This window comes from Haliotis rubra, unplaced genomic scaffold (assembly GCF_003918875.1).
Source record: "Haliotis rubra isolate DU_JTF1 unplaced genomic scaffold, ASM391887v1 Scf321, whole genome shotgun sequence".
In the NCBI taxonomy this organism is placed as follows: domain Eukaryota; kingdom Metazoa; phylum Mollusca; class Gastropoda; order Lepetellida; family Haliotidae; genus Haliotis; species Haliotis rubra.
Genome location: NW_025766993.1, coordinates 41,347 through 64,638, shown reverse-complemented (window position 1 = coordinate 64,638; position 23,292 = coordinate 41,347). Strand labels below are relative to the sequence as shown.

Here is a 23,292-nt window from a genome sequence, read left to right as displayed (position 1 = left end):
TCCTCCAGTCACTTAATCACGCTCCTAACGGAACCTGTTTGAAATACAGTACGTAATCCAGTTCGAAATGAGGTCTCAGTAAAGTATCACCGTGTGCGATAGATGTTTCATTCCTTCAGATGAAATGTTAAGCAGCCTTGTCCTAACTTAATCGCTGAGATGTGATTTGAAAGGGAAATAAGTTAAGGCTTCTCATGAACCGTAAGTCTTTTCAAATGTCGGATTAAGTGAGCGAGTGAGGTTGATTTAACACCACGTTGAACATTATTTCTTGTATTAGTTTGACGTGTGAAGAACGGCCAAACTGATACAGGTCTTAGATATTACCACTTTGGTGTAAATCAATAACTGCTGGGAAACCTACAAACACCATCAGGAGGGATCTAAGATTTGAACTGGCAATCATAAGATTCTGGCACCCCAAAGGGAGGCAACTCTGTCCATTGAATTACGGAACCTTAGGTCACCCGAGCCCCAGATCAGTCGAAGAGAGTCGGTAAATAAGTAAATGAGTAAGCTTTTAACTTTGCTTTGAACAGTTTCTCAATCGTAATATCGTGGGTTGGTTTAATTCAAATATCTGTGAACTAATACTCATAAAGGTAAAGTGCCACCTTATTCTTTTACATTGCTACAGTACATGTGTCATGATATGGCTTGTGAACTGCAGTTGTATGACCATTCGTCTGATCCTTATCCTGCTTTTGGGTACCTTACTTTATTGAGTGAGCGTGTGAGTGAGTGAGCATGGGTTTACACTGCTTTTAGCACATTTATGATATTCCAGCGAGGGACACCAGAAATGGGCTTCACAAATTGTACCAATGTCGGGAATCGCACGAGGGTCTTCGGCGTGACGAGCGAACCCTTTAACCAGTAGGCCACCCCACCGCCCGCTTAATATATTGGAGCCAATGAGAGAATGGATCACTGGGCAAATTCGGGCTGGATCTGATTCTCGAACCCGCATTGCCTGGATCCTTGAGAGATGTTCCTGACGATTTCGTGTTTATTTGTTACATGGGCATGTGTATTCCCATCTTGCTATTGTGTTGCGTATATACATGAATTGTTTAAGTTCATCTACCACAGCTGGTGCTTAAATTGAGGTTGAAGCAAGACAAAGGTACAAAAACTCCGCGAACCGCGGCTTCTTAGACAACAGAGATACAAGTCTGTACGTTACTGACCGACCATTCGAGAAACCTGGGATTTTGTATGGAAACAAGATATTGCAGATGTTCCTGAAGAACAGGGTATTTTTTCAATTTTTAAATCTATAAGCAGACTTTTTAGACAACAAATCTTTCAACAATGTATTCTTTGGCTGACAACGTATTTCGTTTTTCAACAATCTGAAGAACATTTTTCCAGCGCTTATTAGACAGTTTTATAGTTTATATTCATTACAGATATAACACCAGGTGTTCACAAAAAGGGTATTCATGTCCTGCCCAAGGGTACATTCAATCTCAGAAATATATTCAAAAAATGGAAAGGAAAATTCAAATGGATTCAACAACAATGATCAGTTTCAGGAACTAACACTAATTCTAGACTTGACTTGGACTCCTTCTTTAAAGGGTCTGCAAGGCAGTCTAGCTGGCCAGGATCATCCACCACATACAATTTGCGTTGGGTGGAACTCGATACCATACAGACCTTCAAAGTCCTGTGTACACGAATAAAATAACAGCCACAGAGGAAGCCCCAATATGTGTTCTGTTATGTTGTTAATATCACCCAATGTCATGTAGCCAAACATATTTGGGCATATTTGTGCCATGTAAACTATGGAACATGATATGCTAATTGCTTCTATTGTAATAAACAGTTAGACCACCTGAGTGTTCACTCATACACGCCATTCTATTAAACACTGTTGTTCCTCGGAAGTACATAATAAATCTTGAAGCAATATGTTTTGACGTTAGTCTCTTGCTTATGTGCGGATGCATCGAATAATGGCAAGTGAAAACAAACTAAGATACATGTGGTAAACGGCTTGCAGGAGGTTAACTGGCTCTCATGGCGTGCTGCCATAGCTTCTCTCGCGAGACTTCGCATGCAGCTTTGAGCCCGAGGATCCGTGAGCTAAACGAAATGGGAAATCTAGCGTACCTTAATCGTCGAAATGGCGAGTTACATCATGCTTGCTCTGTGATTGACCTATTTTACAGGCATAGGCCAAGAGTGAATATGGATTTACGCCGCATTATTAAAAAGAAAAGTATCTCGATAAGCTGATTTATGATGAAAAATATTAAAAAAATACAATTAGGCTTTGAACATTGTTTTAAAACTTCAGCGGGCAAAGTTGTCACGTTGGTTTATTGATTGGAAGAAATAGAAATGAAGAGTTTGATTGAGCCATCTTTATTGTAGTTTTTTTTTCATAACGACAGGGCCCGTGAAGATCCGGGTTAGAATTGGTCTCCATCCACCAATGCCTGTCGTAAGAGGTGAATAACGGGATCGGGAGGTCAGGCTCGCTTAACATAGTTGACTCATGTCATCGTATCCGAATTGCGTAGATCGATGTTCATGCTGTTGATCACTAGATTGTCTGGTCTAGACTCAATTATTTACAAACCGCCGCCATATGACTGGAACAGTGCTGAGTGGGGTGTTAAACAAACACACCAATCATAAAGTATTCGTCATTGTTTCACAGCCCGATTCAAATGTTAGTGGAAAAAACATGGACTTACGGTGTTTTGCAACGTCAGGGTAAGGAAATAAAATCGAAAGAAACTTTCCTTATTCAATAAAGTCTCTTCTAAAAGCAGTGTACACTGTACGATTCTGGGGCGGTGGGGTAGCCTAGTGGTTAAAGCGTTCGCTCGTCACGTAGAAGACACGGGTTTGATTTCTCACGTGGGTACAATGTGTGAATGCTATATCTGGTGAACCGCACGCTGATATTGCTTGAATATTGCTAAAAGCTGCATAAAACTAAACTCACTCACTCACTAACGATTCTGACTGTATCATGAGCATGATCTTATGAATTTTTATCAAAATCTAATGATACAAGGTGTTCTCGAAATGGTGAACGTATCCTGGCCCACCAGTTCCAGCAGTCGCAAACACAGGCAAAGTCAGTATATGAAAGTAACCCACGTTGAAACTAAAACCGGTTCCTTAGCAAGATGAGGAAACATCACTTGCTTGATAACGGTGTTAGAACCTTCACCGAAACGTCGCTCTCACGTCAATAAAGAAGTTGTTCATCCATATATTGTTATCATTCCTTACTGCTCCAACTTCTAAATGCGTCTCAAAGAAGTTATGTGGAAACTCTTTAACTATAAGGGACGATGGGGTAGCCTAGTGGTTAAAGCGTTTGCTCGTCACGCCGAAGACCCGGGTTCGATTTCCACACGTGTACAATGTGTGAAGCCCATTTCTGGTGTCCCCCGCCATGATAATGCTGGAATATTGTTAAAAGCGGCGTAAAACCAAACTCACTCACTCACTTTAACTATAAGGCTATGACATTGCCGTCAACATCTGATGCACAGCTAGTTAGATGTCTCCCTTTTCATGAACGTAGACCCGTGAAGGTCCGGGTTAAAATATTGATGTTCAGTAACCCATGCTTGTCGTAAGAGGCGTCGAACGGGATCGGGTGGTCAGGTTCGCTGACTTGGTTGACACATGTCATCGGTTCCCAATTGCGCAGATCGATACTGATGCCGTTGATCACTGGATTGTCTAGACCAGACTCGATTATCTACAGACCACCGCTATATTGCTGGAATATTGCCGAGTGCGGCGTAAAACTAAACTCACTCACTCACTTTCATGAACGTATTTGAAAATATAGTTTGAAATGCTTTCTCAGCATTAACACAATCATCCTGTTGAAGCTCATGTCTGAGATGTAAGTGAAATGAGGGCGCATTGCTCATATAGTCTCTTACCGAGGACGCGATTGAGTAGGTTATCAATCATCGTGTAGACGTGATGAGGGGCGGGATAAGAATAACAATCGTGATAATCGACTCTTCAAAGTTCCTACTTTATCATTTCTCTCGAGAAGGTGGCATAATACTTCAACAATAAAGTACAGTTAACATTGACCTTATGCTGACTTGCGTCATATACGAAAAGGATCATAAAACAATTTGGATGCTAACTGTGTGTGCACTTCGTAAGGAAGAGGAGATGGTGAATTCATCTGCCTGTTGATCTCGCTTTTGCGTGAACCTGCGAAGGGTATATTCATCTAGCCATTCGCGTGACCCTGCGAACGGTATATTCATCTGGCTATTCGCGTGACCCTGCGAACGGTATATTCATCTAGCCATTCGCGTAACCTTGCGAAGGGTATATTCATCTGGCTATTCGCGTGACCCTGCGGACGGTATATTCATCTGGCTATTCACGTGACCCTGCGAAGGGTATATTCATCTAGGTGTTCGCGTGACCCTGCGAAAGATATATTTACCTCGCTATTTGCGTTGCCTTGCGAAGGGTATATATTTACCTGGCTAGTAGCGTATCCCTGCGAACGGTATATTCATCTGGCTATTCCCGTGACCCTGCAAAGGATATATTTACATGGCTATTCGAGTGATTTTAAAAATGGTATATTCAACTTGCTATTCGAAGAGCATTATAGATGGTCTATTCACCAGCCTACTTATGTTACATGAAAGTTGGCCTATTCACCTGGTAACTCGCCTGACACGATGAAAGGTGAATTCGCATTGCTCCTCGTGAGTCATTGCGGGTGGTATTTTCAGCTAGGTGATTGTGTACTTGACAGAAGAGTATTCACCTGGCTAAACGGATAGTATAATCGCATTGCTACACATGACATGATGGATGGTATATTCACCTACCTACTCACCATAACAACCAACGGTTATTCGTCTTGCTGCTTCTGTGACATGACTGACGTATATTCACCTGGTTGACTGCATGACTTTGCAAAAGGTGTATTCACATGTCTAATCTGGTGCCTTTGCGAAGCGTGTATTCATCTGGCTTCCCTTTTATAATAGATTCCAAATCATTTGTGAAAACAGATTTCAAATGGATAAATTATAGCTCAACAAAACCTAAGCCTAAGAAGCCGCAATTCGATGTACATAACTGCCCCCATTAGGAGTGCCAGAAATATGTAATCATGGTTTTAAATTTCAGATTCGTAAAGGTTTATCAACAAATAACTGCTTCATCGAAGTGGTAAAAGTCTGAGACCTGCATCACGTCAGGTCATTCTCCCATAACAAGCTGACACGCTATGATAAAACAGCAATACTCTGTGTTAAACTTAATTGTTCGGTCCACACCCAAAAAAACCTGCTACATAAGCAACACAAACGTTAAGAGTTTGGATCACGCTTACACAAAAGCGTCCATCATTACACGACAAAGCTGAACGTATGGAATATATCGTCAACGGTATCAAGAATACGAACCGCCGCTATATAGCTGGAGTATTGATGGAGTATTGCTGAGTGCAACGTTGAACACCAACCAAACAAAATCAAGATTACGACTTAAATGTGAAAGTGTGGAAAAATTTGCAAGTCTTCGCTACCTTCTTTCACAGACACCCACTTACCAGTCATGTCCACGGTCGTTCACGTACAAACCACAAACCCGCATTTATCTTTATGGAGCTGTAATTCGCAGCCAGGCTATAAAGATTTACCTTGACTACAGCAGGCATCTATGCCTTTACAATCATACCACTGTGGAACATCACGGTGGCAGCATTGCATGATAAGGTTGTTTCCAGCTCTTTCTGAATGTCTCTATAACTGCCTCCTCATCTGTAAGATATGTCTCCTGCTGGAGCTTGGCACCGGCATTGCATCCTACAACCATAGCCTGGTCATTGTGCCAGATTCAGAGAGCCATTATGTCATTTGTTTTCTTAATTCGTGGACACATTTACTGCAATTAACTTCTTCATCAGGAATGATGTGATATCCCATTATCTGAATTAATTTCATATTTGCTGTAGATATGGGAATAATAATGATAGACTTCATTTGAATAGAGGATGTGTGTTTTTTCTTATCGTCGTTGTCTGACGAACATGATATTTTTATGATAGTGAAGTACCACAAGATGAGATAAACTGCTGTCAAGTTAATTGACAAAACTAGACACATGTTCCATTCATTATCAATGTTTTTTGGATTTTTTTATATATACCGATGTTTACGATCCTCCTCTAAAAACATCCGTGATTTTGGGAATACTGAAAGTAGTTCCGGTAAAAGAGTTTTTACTCGAGTGAGATAACCATTAACGATTGCCCAATCCATGCAGTATTTCATCACCGAACACAAAATGCATGACAAATGTGAGGTCGTATCTCAGTCGTGTGTAAGGAATACAGAGAAGTTGCAAAATGTGTTACTGTTCAATTGCTTACTGAAATAAACCTTTGCTGTGAAAACTTCAACCGACTGCTGTTTAAACAAATCTCAGGAACATGTGTAAGATAACGATTGATTATATCTGAATGGAACACTTTAGCCTTTGATTGCAATATAAATGGTGTGTTTGAGAGTGTGTGTGTGTGTGTGTGTGTGTTTAGTTATTTTGTGTGTCTATGTGCGTGTGTGTTTGTTTTGTTGGTTGGTTTAATTTGTGTGTGTGTGTGTGTGTCTTAAATCACTGACATATGAGTTCTCTTATACTATTCAAGACACGTCTCTCTCTTTCATTTAACAAATACTATATTGTAGTGCATGCAATTACCCGAGAGCACAGTGCCCCAGTCATCTTTGTAGCTACATTTTACTGTTCAAATTTTCGTCCCTCAAGCCAGAATCCTGTAATCGTGGGTTCGAATCGCATATTCGTCTTCATTATGATTCTTTGCTTGCAGAACGAATGTAGCCCGTCTCCATGAATCTGTGTCCATGAAAGTGGTAAACATCTTCGACCAGATATCAGCGTTAAACTGGCACATCGAAACATCAACACAACAATGTTTAATTGTTTTGGTTTTTTGTTGTTGTTGTTGTTGTTATTGTTTAACATCGCTCTCAGCAATATTCCGGCTATATGGCGGCGGTCTGTAAATAATCAGGACCACAAATCCAGTAATCAACATCACGTGCATCGATCTCCACAATTTGGACACGATGACATGTATCAACCTAGTCAGCGAGCATGACTACCCTATCCGTTAGTCGCCTCTTAAGACAAGCATGGGTTGCTGAAGACCAATTCTAACCCGGGTCTTCACGGGTCAACAATGTTTAAAGCGACGTTAAACCAATTCGCTCTTATTTTGATGTGAAAACTCCAAGATTATTTTGATCGTTCCAAACAAATTCAATAACCACGAGGATGTTCTTTTCTGAGCTGTTTTTTTCCAGCCCATAAAGAAACTAGTCACTTTAAATCCATGTATACAGGTACGCAAGGAATAATATATAGTCAGCAAAGTAAAAATCCATAATGGTGAACTTCGTTGTGAAGGTTAAAAAAATATTGAAACAGAAATACCTGAAGCTGCTCTGTGTATTCTATTCACTACATTGACCGCGTCAAGCTTCATTGTATGGCTGTCTGTACACACACCCTTCCTGTCTGCCGTGAAGCTAGTGTTGTATTTTGTTTTGTTGCCATCAGTGCATCCTGCTTGAATGCACGCTGTTCGATACGATTCCGTTCTGAAGAGGGTTCATAAGTCACGCATGTTAATTTCTAGATCTCATAAATGGATATTTTGTGTTTGTGCAGTTCGAAATGCTCGATAACATATTTACATTTGAAGGACATTGTATGTGTAAAAAAGTGATGATCCATCAACTTTTGATGTTGAGTTGTTAAATATTCGAACATAGGAACCTGTGTGTGTTTGTCTAAGCAACGCAGCAGTGTTTCAGTATTGGTTTTCTCAAACAAGAAGCACTGTCGCGAATCACCTGACTTCATCGAACTGAAAAATATTGCTGTAAACAAAAGTTCCAATAGGAAGTGAAAGGGTGGTTCCGAGAGACAAGATATCCGGTTACCGGACTTAATGAGCGATGGATTTAACGCTTCTTAAAACTCCAATTCAGTTGTAGTACAGCTTGTCAGCTTACCGTAAGAAGACCAAACGCTGAAACACATAGCCGCCTTTTACTTTTGAGTAACCAAAGAACATAGGTAAAAACTAAGACTCACGCTACGGCAATTCTTGGATTCGAACAGTTAAAAGTGGATCCTGCAAGCTAAGGAAGTAATTTTTGTATGAGTGGGTGGGTATGGCTTTTAGCCGCTTTTACCGATGTTACGGCAATATCACGACAGGGGGCACCTGAAAAAGGCTTCACACATTGTACCTATGTGGGGAATCGAACCCCTGTTTTCAGCTTGAAGAGTGGACGCTTGAACCATTAGGTTACCCCTAGTCTGTCGTACAGACCCTGAAGCAAATATTTTCAAGAAATCCTACGCAAGTCTAGAAAATGTGGCAAGTGTAGACTTCCTCAGCTTTTCAGGGCTCCTTTTCAATATGTCTTATTAATTTCACTATAAGCTTTTTTTCTCTGTAAAATATGTTCATTTCAGAGACTAGTTGTTAGTCTAGGTTACCCCCATTACTTTTAGGTAATGTCCTAGGTTTGTTTATAAATAAGGTAGTGACGATGTAGCTGCATGATATGAAATATCTGTCAATGACTATACATGTATAATCTTAATTTGCTTGCCACAGCGTGCCCTTTATCAGGGAGTCGACCTCAGGCTCTTTCATCGTCACAGAAATAAGCGTTTATTCTGGTATGTAGACTTTACGGACATAAAATGCTGAGAGGTTTAATTTCATTGCCAAAGTTAACAACCGCCGTTATTTTAAGAGAACGACATTCAGCTAGAATATTAAACCATAAACCATAAAGTTTGCTGAGCCCGGAACATCAATATTCCTCCAGGAGTATTCTGTGTATTACAATAATTTTGTTACCCTTCCCGAGACCCTAAAACACATTAATATTCCTAATGATGAGTCAAATCTGGTAGTATTACAGAAAATCGAAGTTAACAAAAATATTAATGTCATAGATTCAGAATTGAAAAATGGACCTTATGTAAAGCTGTGTATCGACCATTTAATAATCAGAACTTCGCATCAATTTTTACGTCCATGTTTGACGATTGGCCAGGCTCGGCTAAAGGTAACTAGCAATATGTCTACACGTTACTATTACGTTCTTGTTTCAACATGTATATTAACGTTTTGTGCAAATTTCTATCGTATACCTTCCAATGTTACTGCGTCGAAACCCAAATGACATCTTTTAGAGGAACACCGTATGGATTTATTGTCATTTTTCGAAATTCAATACTATTAGCATCAGCACAAAAATATTAGGCCTAAATCCGTTTGCTTCCTTTTCATATGAGTACAACAAGGTATTTAGTAAGTGATAGAATGTGATTACTTAGGTAAACCGATGAGAATGTAATGACAAACGAAACGAATCTTTCATTCTCGACATTTGATACCGACGAAATGGTGATGCAGTTGACCACACGGATGTAATGGTGACAAATCTGGAAGCATATAATTTTAGTGGAACTCTTGGGTTCGAAATCGACATGTCATCCACCAAATGTTTGCAGAGAAATAATGGGGAGTTAATTTATAAAGTATAATCTAAAATGTAAAAATGATCATTCCGTCCATGTCGATATTGAAAGTCTTCAGTGGAATAGACAAGGTTACTTTCACCGACCTGTTTTGTTCGAAGTATGCATTGTTTTTGTTTGTTTGCTGTTTAACACAACACACACTATTCCAGCTATATCACGGCAGCCTTCATATAATTTTATCTGACTCAGACAAACCAACAATCACTATAATGAGCAGACATTAGTGTACGATGATATTCAGTCACGTTACTGTCACTAACCTGCTTTGTTCCGAAGCATGCATTGTTTGTCTGTTTGTTTGTCATTTAACGCTGTGCAGAGCAATACCCCATACATGTTGAAAGGACCTGCAAATAATTATGTGTGGGCTAGGCAAATCCAGAGGTTGATATTATGAGCAGCAAGCCACACTATAGTAGTATGACGGCACGCAATAAACCACGTAGCCGAGTCTGACCAACCGATCCATTTGGTCGCCTCTTCTGATCACACAAGGGGCTGTAGGGTAACCTAGTGGTTAAAGCGTTCGCTCGTCAAAGACGTGGGTTCTATTCCCTACATGGTTAAAATGTGTGAAGCCCATTTCTGGTGTCCTCCGCCGTGATATTGCTGGAATATTGCTAAAATCGGCGTAAACCCATACTCAGTCAGTCTGATCAGACAAGGTTGCACGGTTCTAACCCGGAGTGCATGCATTGGTAGACATGAACATACAATCATATGAAGGTATGCGATTCTCTCCCTAATAATCTTCGCGAACCAGAGAGGTGGAAACTAGCGATACAAAATGTTGCAACCTCAGAGTTAGACACTATTTTGAGGTTGTTTTAATGAAAAGTGAACGTCTCATTACTTGACTAGATCTGTTTGGTAAAACATCAGGTCTTGGCGAGACATAGCTCTTGTATTTCCGAAAGTATACCGTTCCAAGTATATTTTTCTCTCTCTTTCGAATAGGCTCGGGTCGTTTATTTCAATATATTCAACACATACCCTCCCTGAACTTGATACAGTAACTTGATACAAGAATGGTACCTAGAGAGTCATAATTCACATAATCAGTTTTAGTTACTTTTGAACTAAATTATGTATTTCCAATAACTTTTGGATGTTCATGAACATCAAGTTGAGTCAATACGGACACGTGCTTTCATTACGACATCGCCCTTTATGTACACGTTTCATCAATTACAGAAAGAAATGCTCTGGCGGTGTTGTTCAATCGAGCAAGAAGAAATCAATGCATGAAATCCTATCTAGAATTGACTTAAACCAACTTCTTTCGGCCCTGACGTGCAAGCCTTCAACTGGAACGACTTTAAGTTACATTTAAGTCAATAGCATATTTTGTTCATTCGGAAACTGCAGGAAACAAGCACCGACTTCTAAAGCCAAACATGTTAAAACTCTTTCGTTGATGCCAATCTGTCTACAGTAAGAAAAAACAAAACATTGATAAATTATCCTGGCATTTGAAACGTTTCCGACCTCTGCGATGACATGAAAATGAGACTATTGTTATGATCGGTTCGAAAATGAAACACGCTCATCAAAATGTTACTACCTCTCTAAAGCGATGAGATATTTAAAAGCCAATAGCTTTCAGTAGAGATGTTTGCACCAGGGGTCATAACTTCAAAATGAAAAATGCACGTTGTCTCCGATAACCTTTAACATTATACCCCACAGGAAATAGCTGTCGTAGGTAAAAGTACACCAAGTGTGGTTCATAGAGTCATCATCGCTTCTTCGTATACACTATTTGTTCATTAAGAGTTCCCTAATCGATATGGAAGTTCAGTGTATGTGCTTGGGCCATGATCACCTGCTGAATTAACTGCGATGAGGCCTTTATGAAGTGGAAGATGCATGGACTGGTGGAATAAAAATATGATGTGTGTTTGCAGCTGTTGGTTGGCTATTTGAGGTGGTGTCACTTGAACAGACAAGTATTACACAAGTGCAGGTTTGATGAGACGATTATTCGCTGTTATCGTCAGAGAACATATTCAGAGCGTGTTTTCCTATTCTGGACAACTTACTGAGGACGATCAATATATTTGTAGAAGGCTTATGTTACGAAACTATAAATATGCTAGTGGACGTAATAGTCACCTAAAACGTAAAACGTCAGGGTGTGGTGGTTTGTTGTCGGAGAGAGGGAGCGAGAGAGAGAGAGAGAGTGTGAGAGACAGACAGACAGACAGACTGGGAGAGAGATGAAGAGATACAGGGGAGAGAGATAGAGAAGGCGATAGAGATATGGAGGGACAGAGAAATGGAGAGAAAGATAGAGATAGAGGGACAGAGACAGAGAGAGGGAGAGAGATATAGAGGGGGAGAGAGAGAAACGGACAGAGACGGGGGGGGGGGCGATATAGAGGGAACAGAAAGCTAGAGAGAAAGGGAGATAAAGAGAGACAGAGGATCAGAGAGAGGGAGAGCGATATAGAGGAGAAGATAGAGAGAGGGAGATAGAGAGAAAGAGAGAGAGGGGAGAGTATTTATACCAAGTTCTAGGTAAACAACAAGAACCTTCTTTCAACGCTTTTAACGTATTCCGGTAATGACTCGGTCGGGGAGGGATCCAATCGAAGACCTCCCGTTCTGTGGGCAGACGTACATCCACTATACCGCATAAACTGTTTGATGCAACGTCCACTCATTAAACTCCAATAACTACAATCAGGCAAAATAACATGATCAACTTGTCTATTGAATCACATTATGAATACCTACTCAACAATCTGAGTATATTTGCTCCCAAAAATCACAGTATCTATCCAATATGCTCCACTTCAAATACAATCTTTAAATATTAACAATGAATACACCTTAAACAGTAGTTACATAGAGTGTTTCCACACATGGAACGAAACAATGTTTTGCCCCCTGTCGTGATTATTGGAGGACGGTAAGATTTATCCACTGTTGAAAACCATTTGAAGACACATTCTTAACTGGCTTTTTAATTCTTTCATTTTAACTTCAAAGGCCTCATGATTCTGATCGATGTTAAATAGACTAACATCGATATAAACTGTCTGGTCATATTGACACGAGACGATCATGTTGACAATATTGGAGAAGTTCAGAAAGTGGATTTATGTGTCTGTTAATTTTTTGTTAGCGTGCCTCAGTGAACCAAGATACTGTGTAGAGTTACGTCCCTCCGCCGTGCTATGATCGTGGTAATGGAATCGAATCCTTGATTCTCCCTGATTTGATTATATTTTTTACTTCAGCATGGTATGCGAATACAGTTGTAAACGTCTACGGCTTGTATCCCTTGTTTACTTTCCTCAACAGTCGGACAATGATATATCTTAACTATTCGGGCGGGGGGGGGTAGCTTGATGGTTAAAGCGTTCGCTCATCACGCTGAAGTTCCGGGTTCGATTCCCCACATGGGTACAATGTGTGTGTCCCCTGCCGTGATAGTGCTGGAATATCCTCATTCACTCACTCGTAGCGGTATTGAATAAAAGCGACAAAACCCACTCCACAACAAATCCCTGCCAGAGTCGAGTGTGCGATCACGACTATATCGTGAGAATATGTTTATAATTCACTATCAAATAGTGATGATACCAGGTGTTTGTGAAAGGTGAGCGTATCCTGCCCGCTGGTGGCACCGCCGTAAACACACGAGAAGGCTAGTCAATTATTAACCCGAAAAGCACCTGGACCGTGTCATACGTCAAATAGGGAATTGCATCGTTTATCATTTGTTACCGAAGCTCATTTCAAAATGGTGGTGGTGGTGGAATTGGGTTTTACGTCGTGCTTGAGAATATTTCGCTCATATGACGACGTGCATGCGTGTTTATGTGTATGTGCGGCTGCTTGTACTAGCCCAGACTGAAGCTGGTTTTATAGTGCTAGCCCAATGAGATACCATGCCGCAGTGAAGCATGAATACCCCACTCAGACACCTTATACTGACTCCGAGCCGACCAGTCTTTGTTGTACCCATTAATGCCGACCGCCAGTACCATATTTTAACGTCTTTTGGTATGACGCAGCCAGGGATCGAACCCGCGACCTTCCGCTCTCCGGGCGGACGCTCTAACCACTACACCACGGAGGCGGTCCTTCAAAATGATGAGTATTGGATATTTGATTAATTTATAGAATGTGTTTTGAGATAATTAATAATATTAGTAAAGATAAAGAATAGTGTAAAGGTAACAGTCATAATAACACAGTCTTAATAACATTATTTTAGATAAAGTGAATTTTAAAGTGAAATGTACAGTAACTACACCAATATTATAATGTGGTAATAAGAGTCAGACGAATCTCTAAGACTAAAACCGTAACTGCAAAAATTACACTGCGTTTACCCCACATTTACATGTTTTATGAGTTAACGGGAATGAAACCACGGTTATAACTCCTCGTCAGAACCAAATGAAGTAGGAAAATGCATGTAATAAAGGGTAATGTTTCGCATCGTGCTTTTAAATTTCCATCTTGGCCAGGATCCAGCATGTACATAAAAGCCTACTTGTTACCTAACGCAGTACAAGCGATACTTGAAGGTTGGGCATCTTCTGCCAGTTCTCCTGATATTGCCATGGGGAGCCATCAAGCTGGTGATGAAGGGAGTCTGGAATTACTCAGAATTACTCATAGGCTGAGGGAAGGCAATGTCCTACAAAAGGATTTGTCGGGTTTCGAATGAAGGTCTTTTTTGCATTGCGTTTGTACACATTGGTCAGTTGTCATGGAATGTGGTATCTTTATTCATTTACGTTCTCTTACCGATTACCGGTGTGTTTCTGTTTCTTACATGCATCATTTTCTGCATATGTTCCTCCTGCTCTTTGGACTCAGGGTGACCCATGGATACAATGTGAGATCTATGATCCTCGGTGAAATCAAAATGATGTTGCCATACTCACTTGCTGTTTCATCAAAGTACTGGCAGTTTATTGATACATATAGGCGAGGGAAATTCTGGGTTCAGGGCAATGTTCTTCAAAGCGATCACACTGTAACATTACAAGGTGCTTGTCCAGGTTCGTTTAGCAGCCTATTTGTCGGTTATGAACAGAACATGGTGAATGACCACAGTGGCTTGGTTCATAGTGTGTTATTGTACTCGATTCACATGTCAACATTATGCGCCGATATTGGCAAGTCGAAGGTTGCTAATTTCTCGACTCGCTATGTTATAACCAGAATGTTCAAACTTTACTTATTCGTTGGGCAGTTGGTCATCAAAGCTTTTGGTAAAACTCTAATCTTTATTTTCTGTCCAGTTATACCCAGTGTAAAGTTTAAACCATTTGGAAACGAACTTGATACTGAACTTGTCGTCAGAGGTGACTAACGGGATTGGGTGGACCCGTGAAGATCCGGGTCGCTGACTTGGATGACTAACGGGATGTCATCGTATCCCAAATACATAGATCGATACTCATGATGTTTATCACTGGGTTGACCGCCGCCTTATAGCTGGAATATTGCTGAGTGCAGCGTTCAACAAACAAACAAACAAAACATCAGCACTGAATGACCATTATTTGTTTGTTTCATTTTAGCGACCATTAAACATGGGTGTATCCGTATTGCCCGGAAGTCAATTGATATTACTGTAAAACTACAGCCATGCAAGGAAGTTGTATATTTTCAGTTATTTGATGCACTTCTGTATACCTGTCAAGCTAACGTTTGGATTACTTTCTTCAAGCACTTAACCACCTGTTTTGAGTGGTGATGAGCTGTAGATACTGGAAACCTTCTCAAGAGGGTCTCGTTTTATGGCTTTAAAGTTTTTTACACACTTTTGCAATATTTATCATATAATGATAATGCTGTAATAGTTCACAGCCATGCGGGAGAAGGAAGAAGTGATCTTAAACGTGACTGAGCGAGTTTATAGTTTGCCGCTTTTAGCAATATTCCAGCAATGTCACGGCGGGGAAAATAAAACATCGGCTTCGCACATTGTATCTGTCGGGAATCGAACCCGGTTCTTCGGCGTGACGAGCGAACGCTTTAACCACTAGGCTACCCCAGCGCCTCTGATGTTAAACAGTATGTAGTGCGCATCCTTCACATGCAGCCATGCATATATACAACTGACTGTCGACTCTCGCATGGCAATGGACTTGAATGTTATCGTGCCCTCACAAGTGATCGTAATGAACATTGACATAAATACAGTCTCATCCCACAAGATGAATACGTTCAGTGGTTGTGTCTTGGAGCATGATATTCAATTAAACAAGCGCAACCGAACGTTTCATACATTTTCTTATCACGACCGTAGACGCTCAACTGTAGTGAAAATGCTCTGGGATTTGTTGCGGCTTTAAGGGTAATAGTATTACTCAGTATCACATCACGTCAAAACGGGATCCTTACCGCTTCAGGCACTGTCTGCTATCACAAGGGATGAATATGAAGTAATTTCCGAGATTCGGCAGATCAAGACATAGACCCTCGAGCGTCAATCAAAGTGTTTGAGTGTCACAGACCGAGTCGACAGCCTACGGAGGAAATTTTCTTTCTCAGTCTACTGCTAATGGTTTTATGTAACCTACGACTTCTCGATGGCTGGAACTAGGTCAAGTTTTGTTTTCACCTAACTTCGTGAATTCTTCTCCAAGAAATTCTTTTTACATATGGGTGGTGGGGTAGCCTACTTTCTAAAGCGTAAGCTCGTCACGCAGAAGACCCGGGTTCTATCCCCCACATGGGAACAATGTGTGAATCCCAAATCTAGGTTTCCCCTGCCATGATATTGCTGGAATATTGCTAAAGCGACGTAAAACTAAACTCATTGACTTTTTATATATATATGATGTATATTCATAAACCTCCTCGGGTTTTTTAAAAATAATGTATATTTTCTTAGTAATTGTGATCGCGCAGTTAAGAAATATTTATATCATGGCCAGCAAAACACGAGGATAGACCGGAATACCAAATGGATTTATAGGATGATATACAAATATACCGAGATTTTTGAGTCAAGACTGTAACAGCATGCATTATTTGTTACTTTTTAACTTTTAGCGCTATTCCCATGCTAATAATGCGGAATGAACACCTGTGCCAAACAAACCGTTGCAACCAATCTTAACTATATTGTAAATCTTCAAGATACTAACTCTGCAAATATGACTGGTGACCAATTTCTCCTGGTGCATGCTTTGAGGTTCCACTCACAGATAGCCCTCTCCCGCTTTATGAGTCTGGATGCTTGCATGTGAAGAGCTAGTTTAAGTACGTTTCTAAAATAGATTTCACTTTAACAAAGTTGGGTGATTGTATTTAAAGTCAGTAACATGTTGGCCCAAGGTCTTCAAGACCCTTTCTACAGGATACGTTCTTTGGCGAAGTAATCAAGTGTAGGAGAAGCCGTCCGGATATTTACAGAGGCTCTGACGTCTGGGCTGTCAGATTATATAATATGGAGCATCCTTTGAAACACGGAAGCGTTGCTTCAGTCCAGCTCTTAACTGGTAAGGCAGATAACACGCATCTCCAAATACGGAACCTTCAACATCTGTCTTTATGCGTTTAAATATGTTTATGTGTTTTGGCAGAATTGTAGTTCCTTCGGAAAAGGAAACAAAGATTTTCCTTGGCCACAATATGTAGCTAGCACCCAGCAGCACCGGTTCTGAAAGAAATGACACACGTACCTACATGTATAGCACAAACCTAAAAGCATGTAAATGTGAAGAGTTGTGGGGGTGAATTTTGGCTGGTGTGTGTCAAATTGATCGTATATACAGTGCGAGTAATATGTGAGCAAAGGAATGGCAAATGCGATGGATTTGCAGCTTTTGTAGTGAATAGGGTAGTGGAATTGGTTTAATTCTTATTTGGAAAATATTCTGTCGCCCTGACGACAAGGTGACGACGAGGGGTAGATGATACCATTGAAGCCTCTCCTTCAAGAACAATTGGTTATACTCGTGATCATCCTTTGCTTTTGGATGGGCTCTACAAACAGACAGATAGCACAAAAGTGTAGTGTTCTTCATTATGCGTTGAAACATTTTCCAAACTTTAAGCGTAAGTATAAGTGGTTTTCCTGAATGCCCCACAATATTTCAAATTTCGTATTATAACAGGTCATTTTTCTGTTGTTCACAATTTGAACGATCGTTAGTTACCAGTATTCATCGACCAGTAACCGATTTGAACCAACATGTCGTGTATAGCCTGTTATCTCGTGGAGTTTAAAATAATTATGGATGCAGTCGATGCAATGACAATGCATACGCCAACAGAATTAAAGAACCCTTGGAATGTCTTCAAGAGTGGGCTTTGTCAGGATGTCAAAGATTGAAAAAGAGGAAGCATAATTGAATTTCACGCACTCTATCCCAGCCAGCTCTCGTCCAAAGTTTGGTGCCTCGCATGAAATGCGTCAAGTTTCCACAGACAAGGCTTCGTACAACATAACCACCCTATGTACGCAGGACTACATGACGTTTTACCAAATAACTCATGCTATATGTGAACTGTGGAAGAAATCTGTCATCATCACGTATCAGTATATTTGATTTTGCTTTAGCCCATCTGTCATCACAACTATAGCTATCCATAAAGATTCAGTTTGATGGAAAACACACACACACACACAAAACCTGTCCTCAAGACATAATGACAAGTCTTCAACTGCCCAATAGTCAACTTTCCCTTTATGTCGAGTATAATTCCAGTAGCCCAATTTCACAACTACAGACAAGGTACAGTCAAGAAGTTTTTTTCGCGAAGATTTAAAAGACCGTATTGCGACTTTTCCTCAAACGTTTGATCGGATTTTTAACATTCAAGGTTCCAGTGAAGGTTATGGTAGATAGGTGGAAGTCATTTCCAAATTGGATACGTCAGTGACAAAAAAAGGATGACGGGTGCATTTACTCCATTTTGACTTATACTATACGTTCTCGTGTGGTTTCAGATGATTACTTGACTTGCCTCTGTATGTATTTGTGACTATTGACTTTGAACAGAACAGATCCCTCATGGCAATATTCCGTGCTGATGAAAATCCTTATCACAGGAAGTTTGAACAATTACGCGTTTGTGTATAAATTGCACCTGCAAAAGACAGTTTCCGCTCCAATTTGATCCTTTCATTCTCAGTACACATCCGCAAGCGTATATAACACACGTGTAGCTCAGTTCATGACTTTGTGAACTAACTATCTCGCCAAAAAACACGAATTCAATTAGATGTTATCTCACATTTTGTATGTACTCTGTTCACTTTAAAACCAATCTGAGCTGATATCCCGAGGGCTACAATGTGTATACAAACGGGAAACGTCCAAACATTTTTGCCACATCTGGTGTTTAGCTTAAGATTTCAGCGTTGGGCTTAAATATCTTCTTTACAATAACATAATGAGATATGCGCCTGTTCAGTCTTCAATCACACCTCTCTTCATAAAAATATACTTTTTCGTTTATCCCTCTTGAGGTTTTGTGTACCATCGGATGATTGCCGTGGTTCCGACGTACACGGGGTGAGGTCGTCTCAGGGGTCAACTATACAGGGTTGCCTATGCCAGAGAATTATGACCATGGTTCAAATCCAAGATTTGCTAGTAGTATTTGTTTTACAAGGTTTGTTTGCACCATACCCTCCATGTGACACAGAAACCATCAACTCGTGAACATCGGGTTAGAATGGACCTTCAGCAACCCATGCTTGTTGTAAGAGGCGACTAAAGGGATCGGGTGGTCAGGCTCGCTGACTTGGTTGACACATGTCACCCTATCCCAATTGCGTAGATTGATGCTCATGCTGTTGATCGCAGGATTGTCTAGTCCAGACGCGATTACATACAGACCGCCAGCGCTAAAGAACAAACAAATGAGTGGGTGAGTGAGTTTGTATTTACGTCGCTTTCAACAACATTCCAGCAATATCACGGCGGAGGACACCAGAAATGGGCTTCACACATTGTACCCATATGGGGAATCGAACCCGAGTCTTCAGCGTGACGAGCGAACGCTCTAACCACTAGGCCAACCCACCGCCCCTAACACGATGCAACGTAACTAAAGAGCAACACAGATATCAGAGCTCATCCTCACTGCCAGCAGCGTCTAAGACGGCGGCTTTTCGTATTACTGCAGCAGTAAGCGATGTCGATTTGATGTGACAAATGTCCAATCGACGGCTGAGTTATAGCTCTTTCCACGATCAACGCCTCATCTATGTCCGGGGCAAGATCTGAGACCTGACCCGCATCCTGGCAGGCATTCGTTTCTCATTTTCATCATCTATATCATACTTGTGGATAATGTCTGTCTTCCATGTGTGGTCGTAGAGGGAAAACGAGCAAAGGGTGCTGTCCAAAGGGTAACTACAGTACTCATTCCATTTTCTCATCTAGACAAGCCAATTCGTTAAGATTGGCAAATGCTTGTCTGGTCAATATAGCCAAAGATGTGGACGTTATGTTTGGATCAGAACAGTACTGACTATGTACATATTGCTTGAAAGTATACACTGGCTTAAAATACGCCTTCAAAATTACAAAATATTTGTTCAGATTTAAATTACATAGTGAAAGTTGACATGAATAAAATTGCATGAACATAAATACAGTGCGACATGTTGCTCGGACATTTCATGTAGTACAAAAGCTACAGATGAGAAAAACATCTCACCTCATTTGAAAAAACTGAACTGCATGTGCATTTTGTGCCATGTAATTCAGGTGAAATTAAAGTACCTAAAATTCTATTGCAGAAAGGAGGCAAGAAGTCGGTGATTTAGTTGCTGATAATCTACATTTAGATTAGAGTGAAGCGTCATTTCTGTATTTAAATGTTTCTGATAAGTGATATATGAACTGATGATATTTTGTAATGCCCTTTTGAGATTCGTTTGAATTACGAAAATGATATTGGGTCTAATTTATTTACATATTTACAGAAACGAAAAAATCGTATTTAAAAAGACCTGTACATGCAGTTAACTATGGTTACTACAAACTCAAGGGGACCGCAAAATTTAGTTCGAAAGAACCGTAGTTCGTTATACACATTGTGATTGAAGTATACAGCAAGTGTCCGGAACAGTTCGTTATATCCAGAGGTTATTTATAAACGTAGTCACTATATATGGATAAATAATTGGTAACGGTATATTGTTGCTAGCATTGGTGACAGTTATATAGGCATAAATCAAAGAAAGATTTGAAATCAGATGAAGTACCAGATAGTAACGTGGACTTGTCTGCAAAACATTCATAAAAACGCTATGTCCCAGTGAGGCTAAGTGACGTATATTCAACGTCAGTTGGAGGGAGAGCTTTTTATCCCACCTTAATCAAATCGTTTTACCTCTTCCTTTTATGAGTTTACGCATCAATTTCCCTTTCATGGTCATCGCTTATCTATGCATTCCTAGTGACTTCGTATTCTCTGCGGCCTCACGTTGAGTAATGAGTTCAAAAAAGGTCATTCTGAACGCCGTAAACAGATGGCGTGATTACATGGTCACATTCTCACGAGACTCAGAGCCGTCCTTTTATCAGAACCATTCATACCATATTAATGATCGACCTGATAAATCAGCTTTTGATCAAGTTCATCAAAATCTACTATATTTGTCTTTTTTCAATTATTACGATCTAATCGGCTTCGCTGAAAGCGACGTTATTGTAACGTCAGTTTCCGTGATGGCAATTAACTTTATGAAAAATGTTTAGATTTGATTTTATTATAACAGTATATATTATAATTGTTCATCTTGTAAAGTACATACATCAATTACATTATATTCCGTCATGTATCCGATCATCTCTGATACGTATTTGAACATTAGGAATGTTTCGCGAACAATAAGGAGGAATATAGGTATGTAACCATTTTTGTAGAAAGTGTTGGGCGATTATTGAAGTAGTAACATTTCGCCAAACTTTGCTGATTAGAAATTGAGTAGCCGAGAGGGTTATCGATTCCATAGTACAGCGGAAGAACCCTTGAAGGGAGTTCACATACAGTATACCCAGATGGGGAATTGAACACGAAACGAAGCATGATGGGCGAAGGCTGTAACCTATAGACTACCCACTGCCACAGTTAATGAGAAAACAACACTTACATCCACCTAACTTATACCTACAAATGTACATGTGGCATCGTAAGACGGGACTAGACCGGAGTGAGGGAGGGAGCAGTATTCCAGTTATATCACGGGGTTTCAGCTTGATGAGAGAGAAAGGACTGAGTTAGAGTATACTGGTGGTTTGAGTGAGCTATCAGCAGTGTTACTGTTACGTTGGTGTGTCATGTACGTTTATTATTTTGCTGTAACCCGCAAGAACGGTACTGACAAACCTAGAAACATAATCGGGGGAAACAAGGATTCGAACCCATAATCATAGGTTTCTTGTGTGCCACTAGGACACAGATCTGATTTTGTTTGTTTAACGCCGCACTCAGCAATATTCCACCTATATGGCGGCGGTTTGTAAATATTCGAGTCTGAACCAGACAATCCAGTGACCAACAACATGGGGATCAAGTATTTGTCGATGACATGTGTCATCCAAGTCAGAGAGCCTGACCACCCGATCCCATTGATTAGTCGTCTCTTAAGAACATAGATATGCGTGCCATTGTTCAAAGAGATCATAGCGCTAAGGTGACCTTAACTCCAATATTTTAACATAGACTTAAGCTAGTCTTTGCGCTAAGGTGACCGTAACTCCAATATTTTAACATAGACTTAAGCTAGTCTTTGCGCTAAGGCGACAGTAACTCCAATATTTTAACATAGACTTAAGCTAGTGTTTGCGCTAAGGCGACAGTAACTCCAATATTTTAACATAGACTTAAGCTAGTCTTTGCGCTAAGGCGACAGTTACTCCAATATTTTAACATAGACTTAAAGCTAGTCTTTGCGCTAAGGTGACCATAACTCCAATATTTTAACATAGACTTGGCTAGTCTTTGCGCTAAAGGCGACAGTAACTCCAATATTTTAACATAGACTTGGCTAGTCTTTTGCGCTAAGGCGACAGTAACTCCAATATTTTAACATAGACTTAAGCTAGTCTTTGCGCTAAGGCGACAGTAACTCCAATATTTTAACATAGACTTAAGCTAGTGTTTGCGCTAAGGCGACAGTAACTCCAATATTTTAACATAGACTTAAGCTAGTCTTTGCGCTAAGGCGACAGTAACTCCAATATTTTAACATAGACTTAAGCTAGTCTTTGCGCTAAGGCGACAGTAACTCCAATATTTTAACATAGACTTAAGCTAGTCTTTGCGCTAAGGCGACAGTAACTCCAATATTTTAACATAGACTTAAGCTAGTCTTTGCGCTAAGGCGACAGTAACTCCAATATTTTAACATAGACTTAAGCTAGTCTTTGCGCTAAGGTGACCGTAACTCCAATATTTTAACATAGACTTAAGCTAGTGTTTGCGCTAAGGCGACAGTAACTAATATATTTTAACATAGACTTAAGCTAGTGTTTGCGCTAAGGCGACAGTAACTCCAATATTTTAACATAGACTTAAGCTAGTCTTTGCGCTAAGGCGACAGTAACTCCAATATTTTAACATAGACTTAAGCTAGTCTTTGCGCTAAGGTGACCGTAACTCCAATATTTTAACATAAACTTAAGCTAGTCTTTGCCCTAAGGCGACAGCAACTCCAATATTTTAACA

The 23,292-nt window shown here is 40.2% G+C and overlaps 1 protein-coding gene across 4 annotated transcripts in view; it reads left to right on the top strand.

The window, feature by feature from the left end:
• Nucleotides 1-23,292, top strand: part of LOC124283783 (glycine receptor subunit alpha-1-like) — a 71,826-nt gene that overhangs the window by 34,329 nt on the left and 14,205 nt on the right. The window lies entirely within an intron of this gene.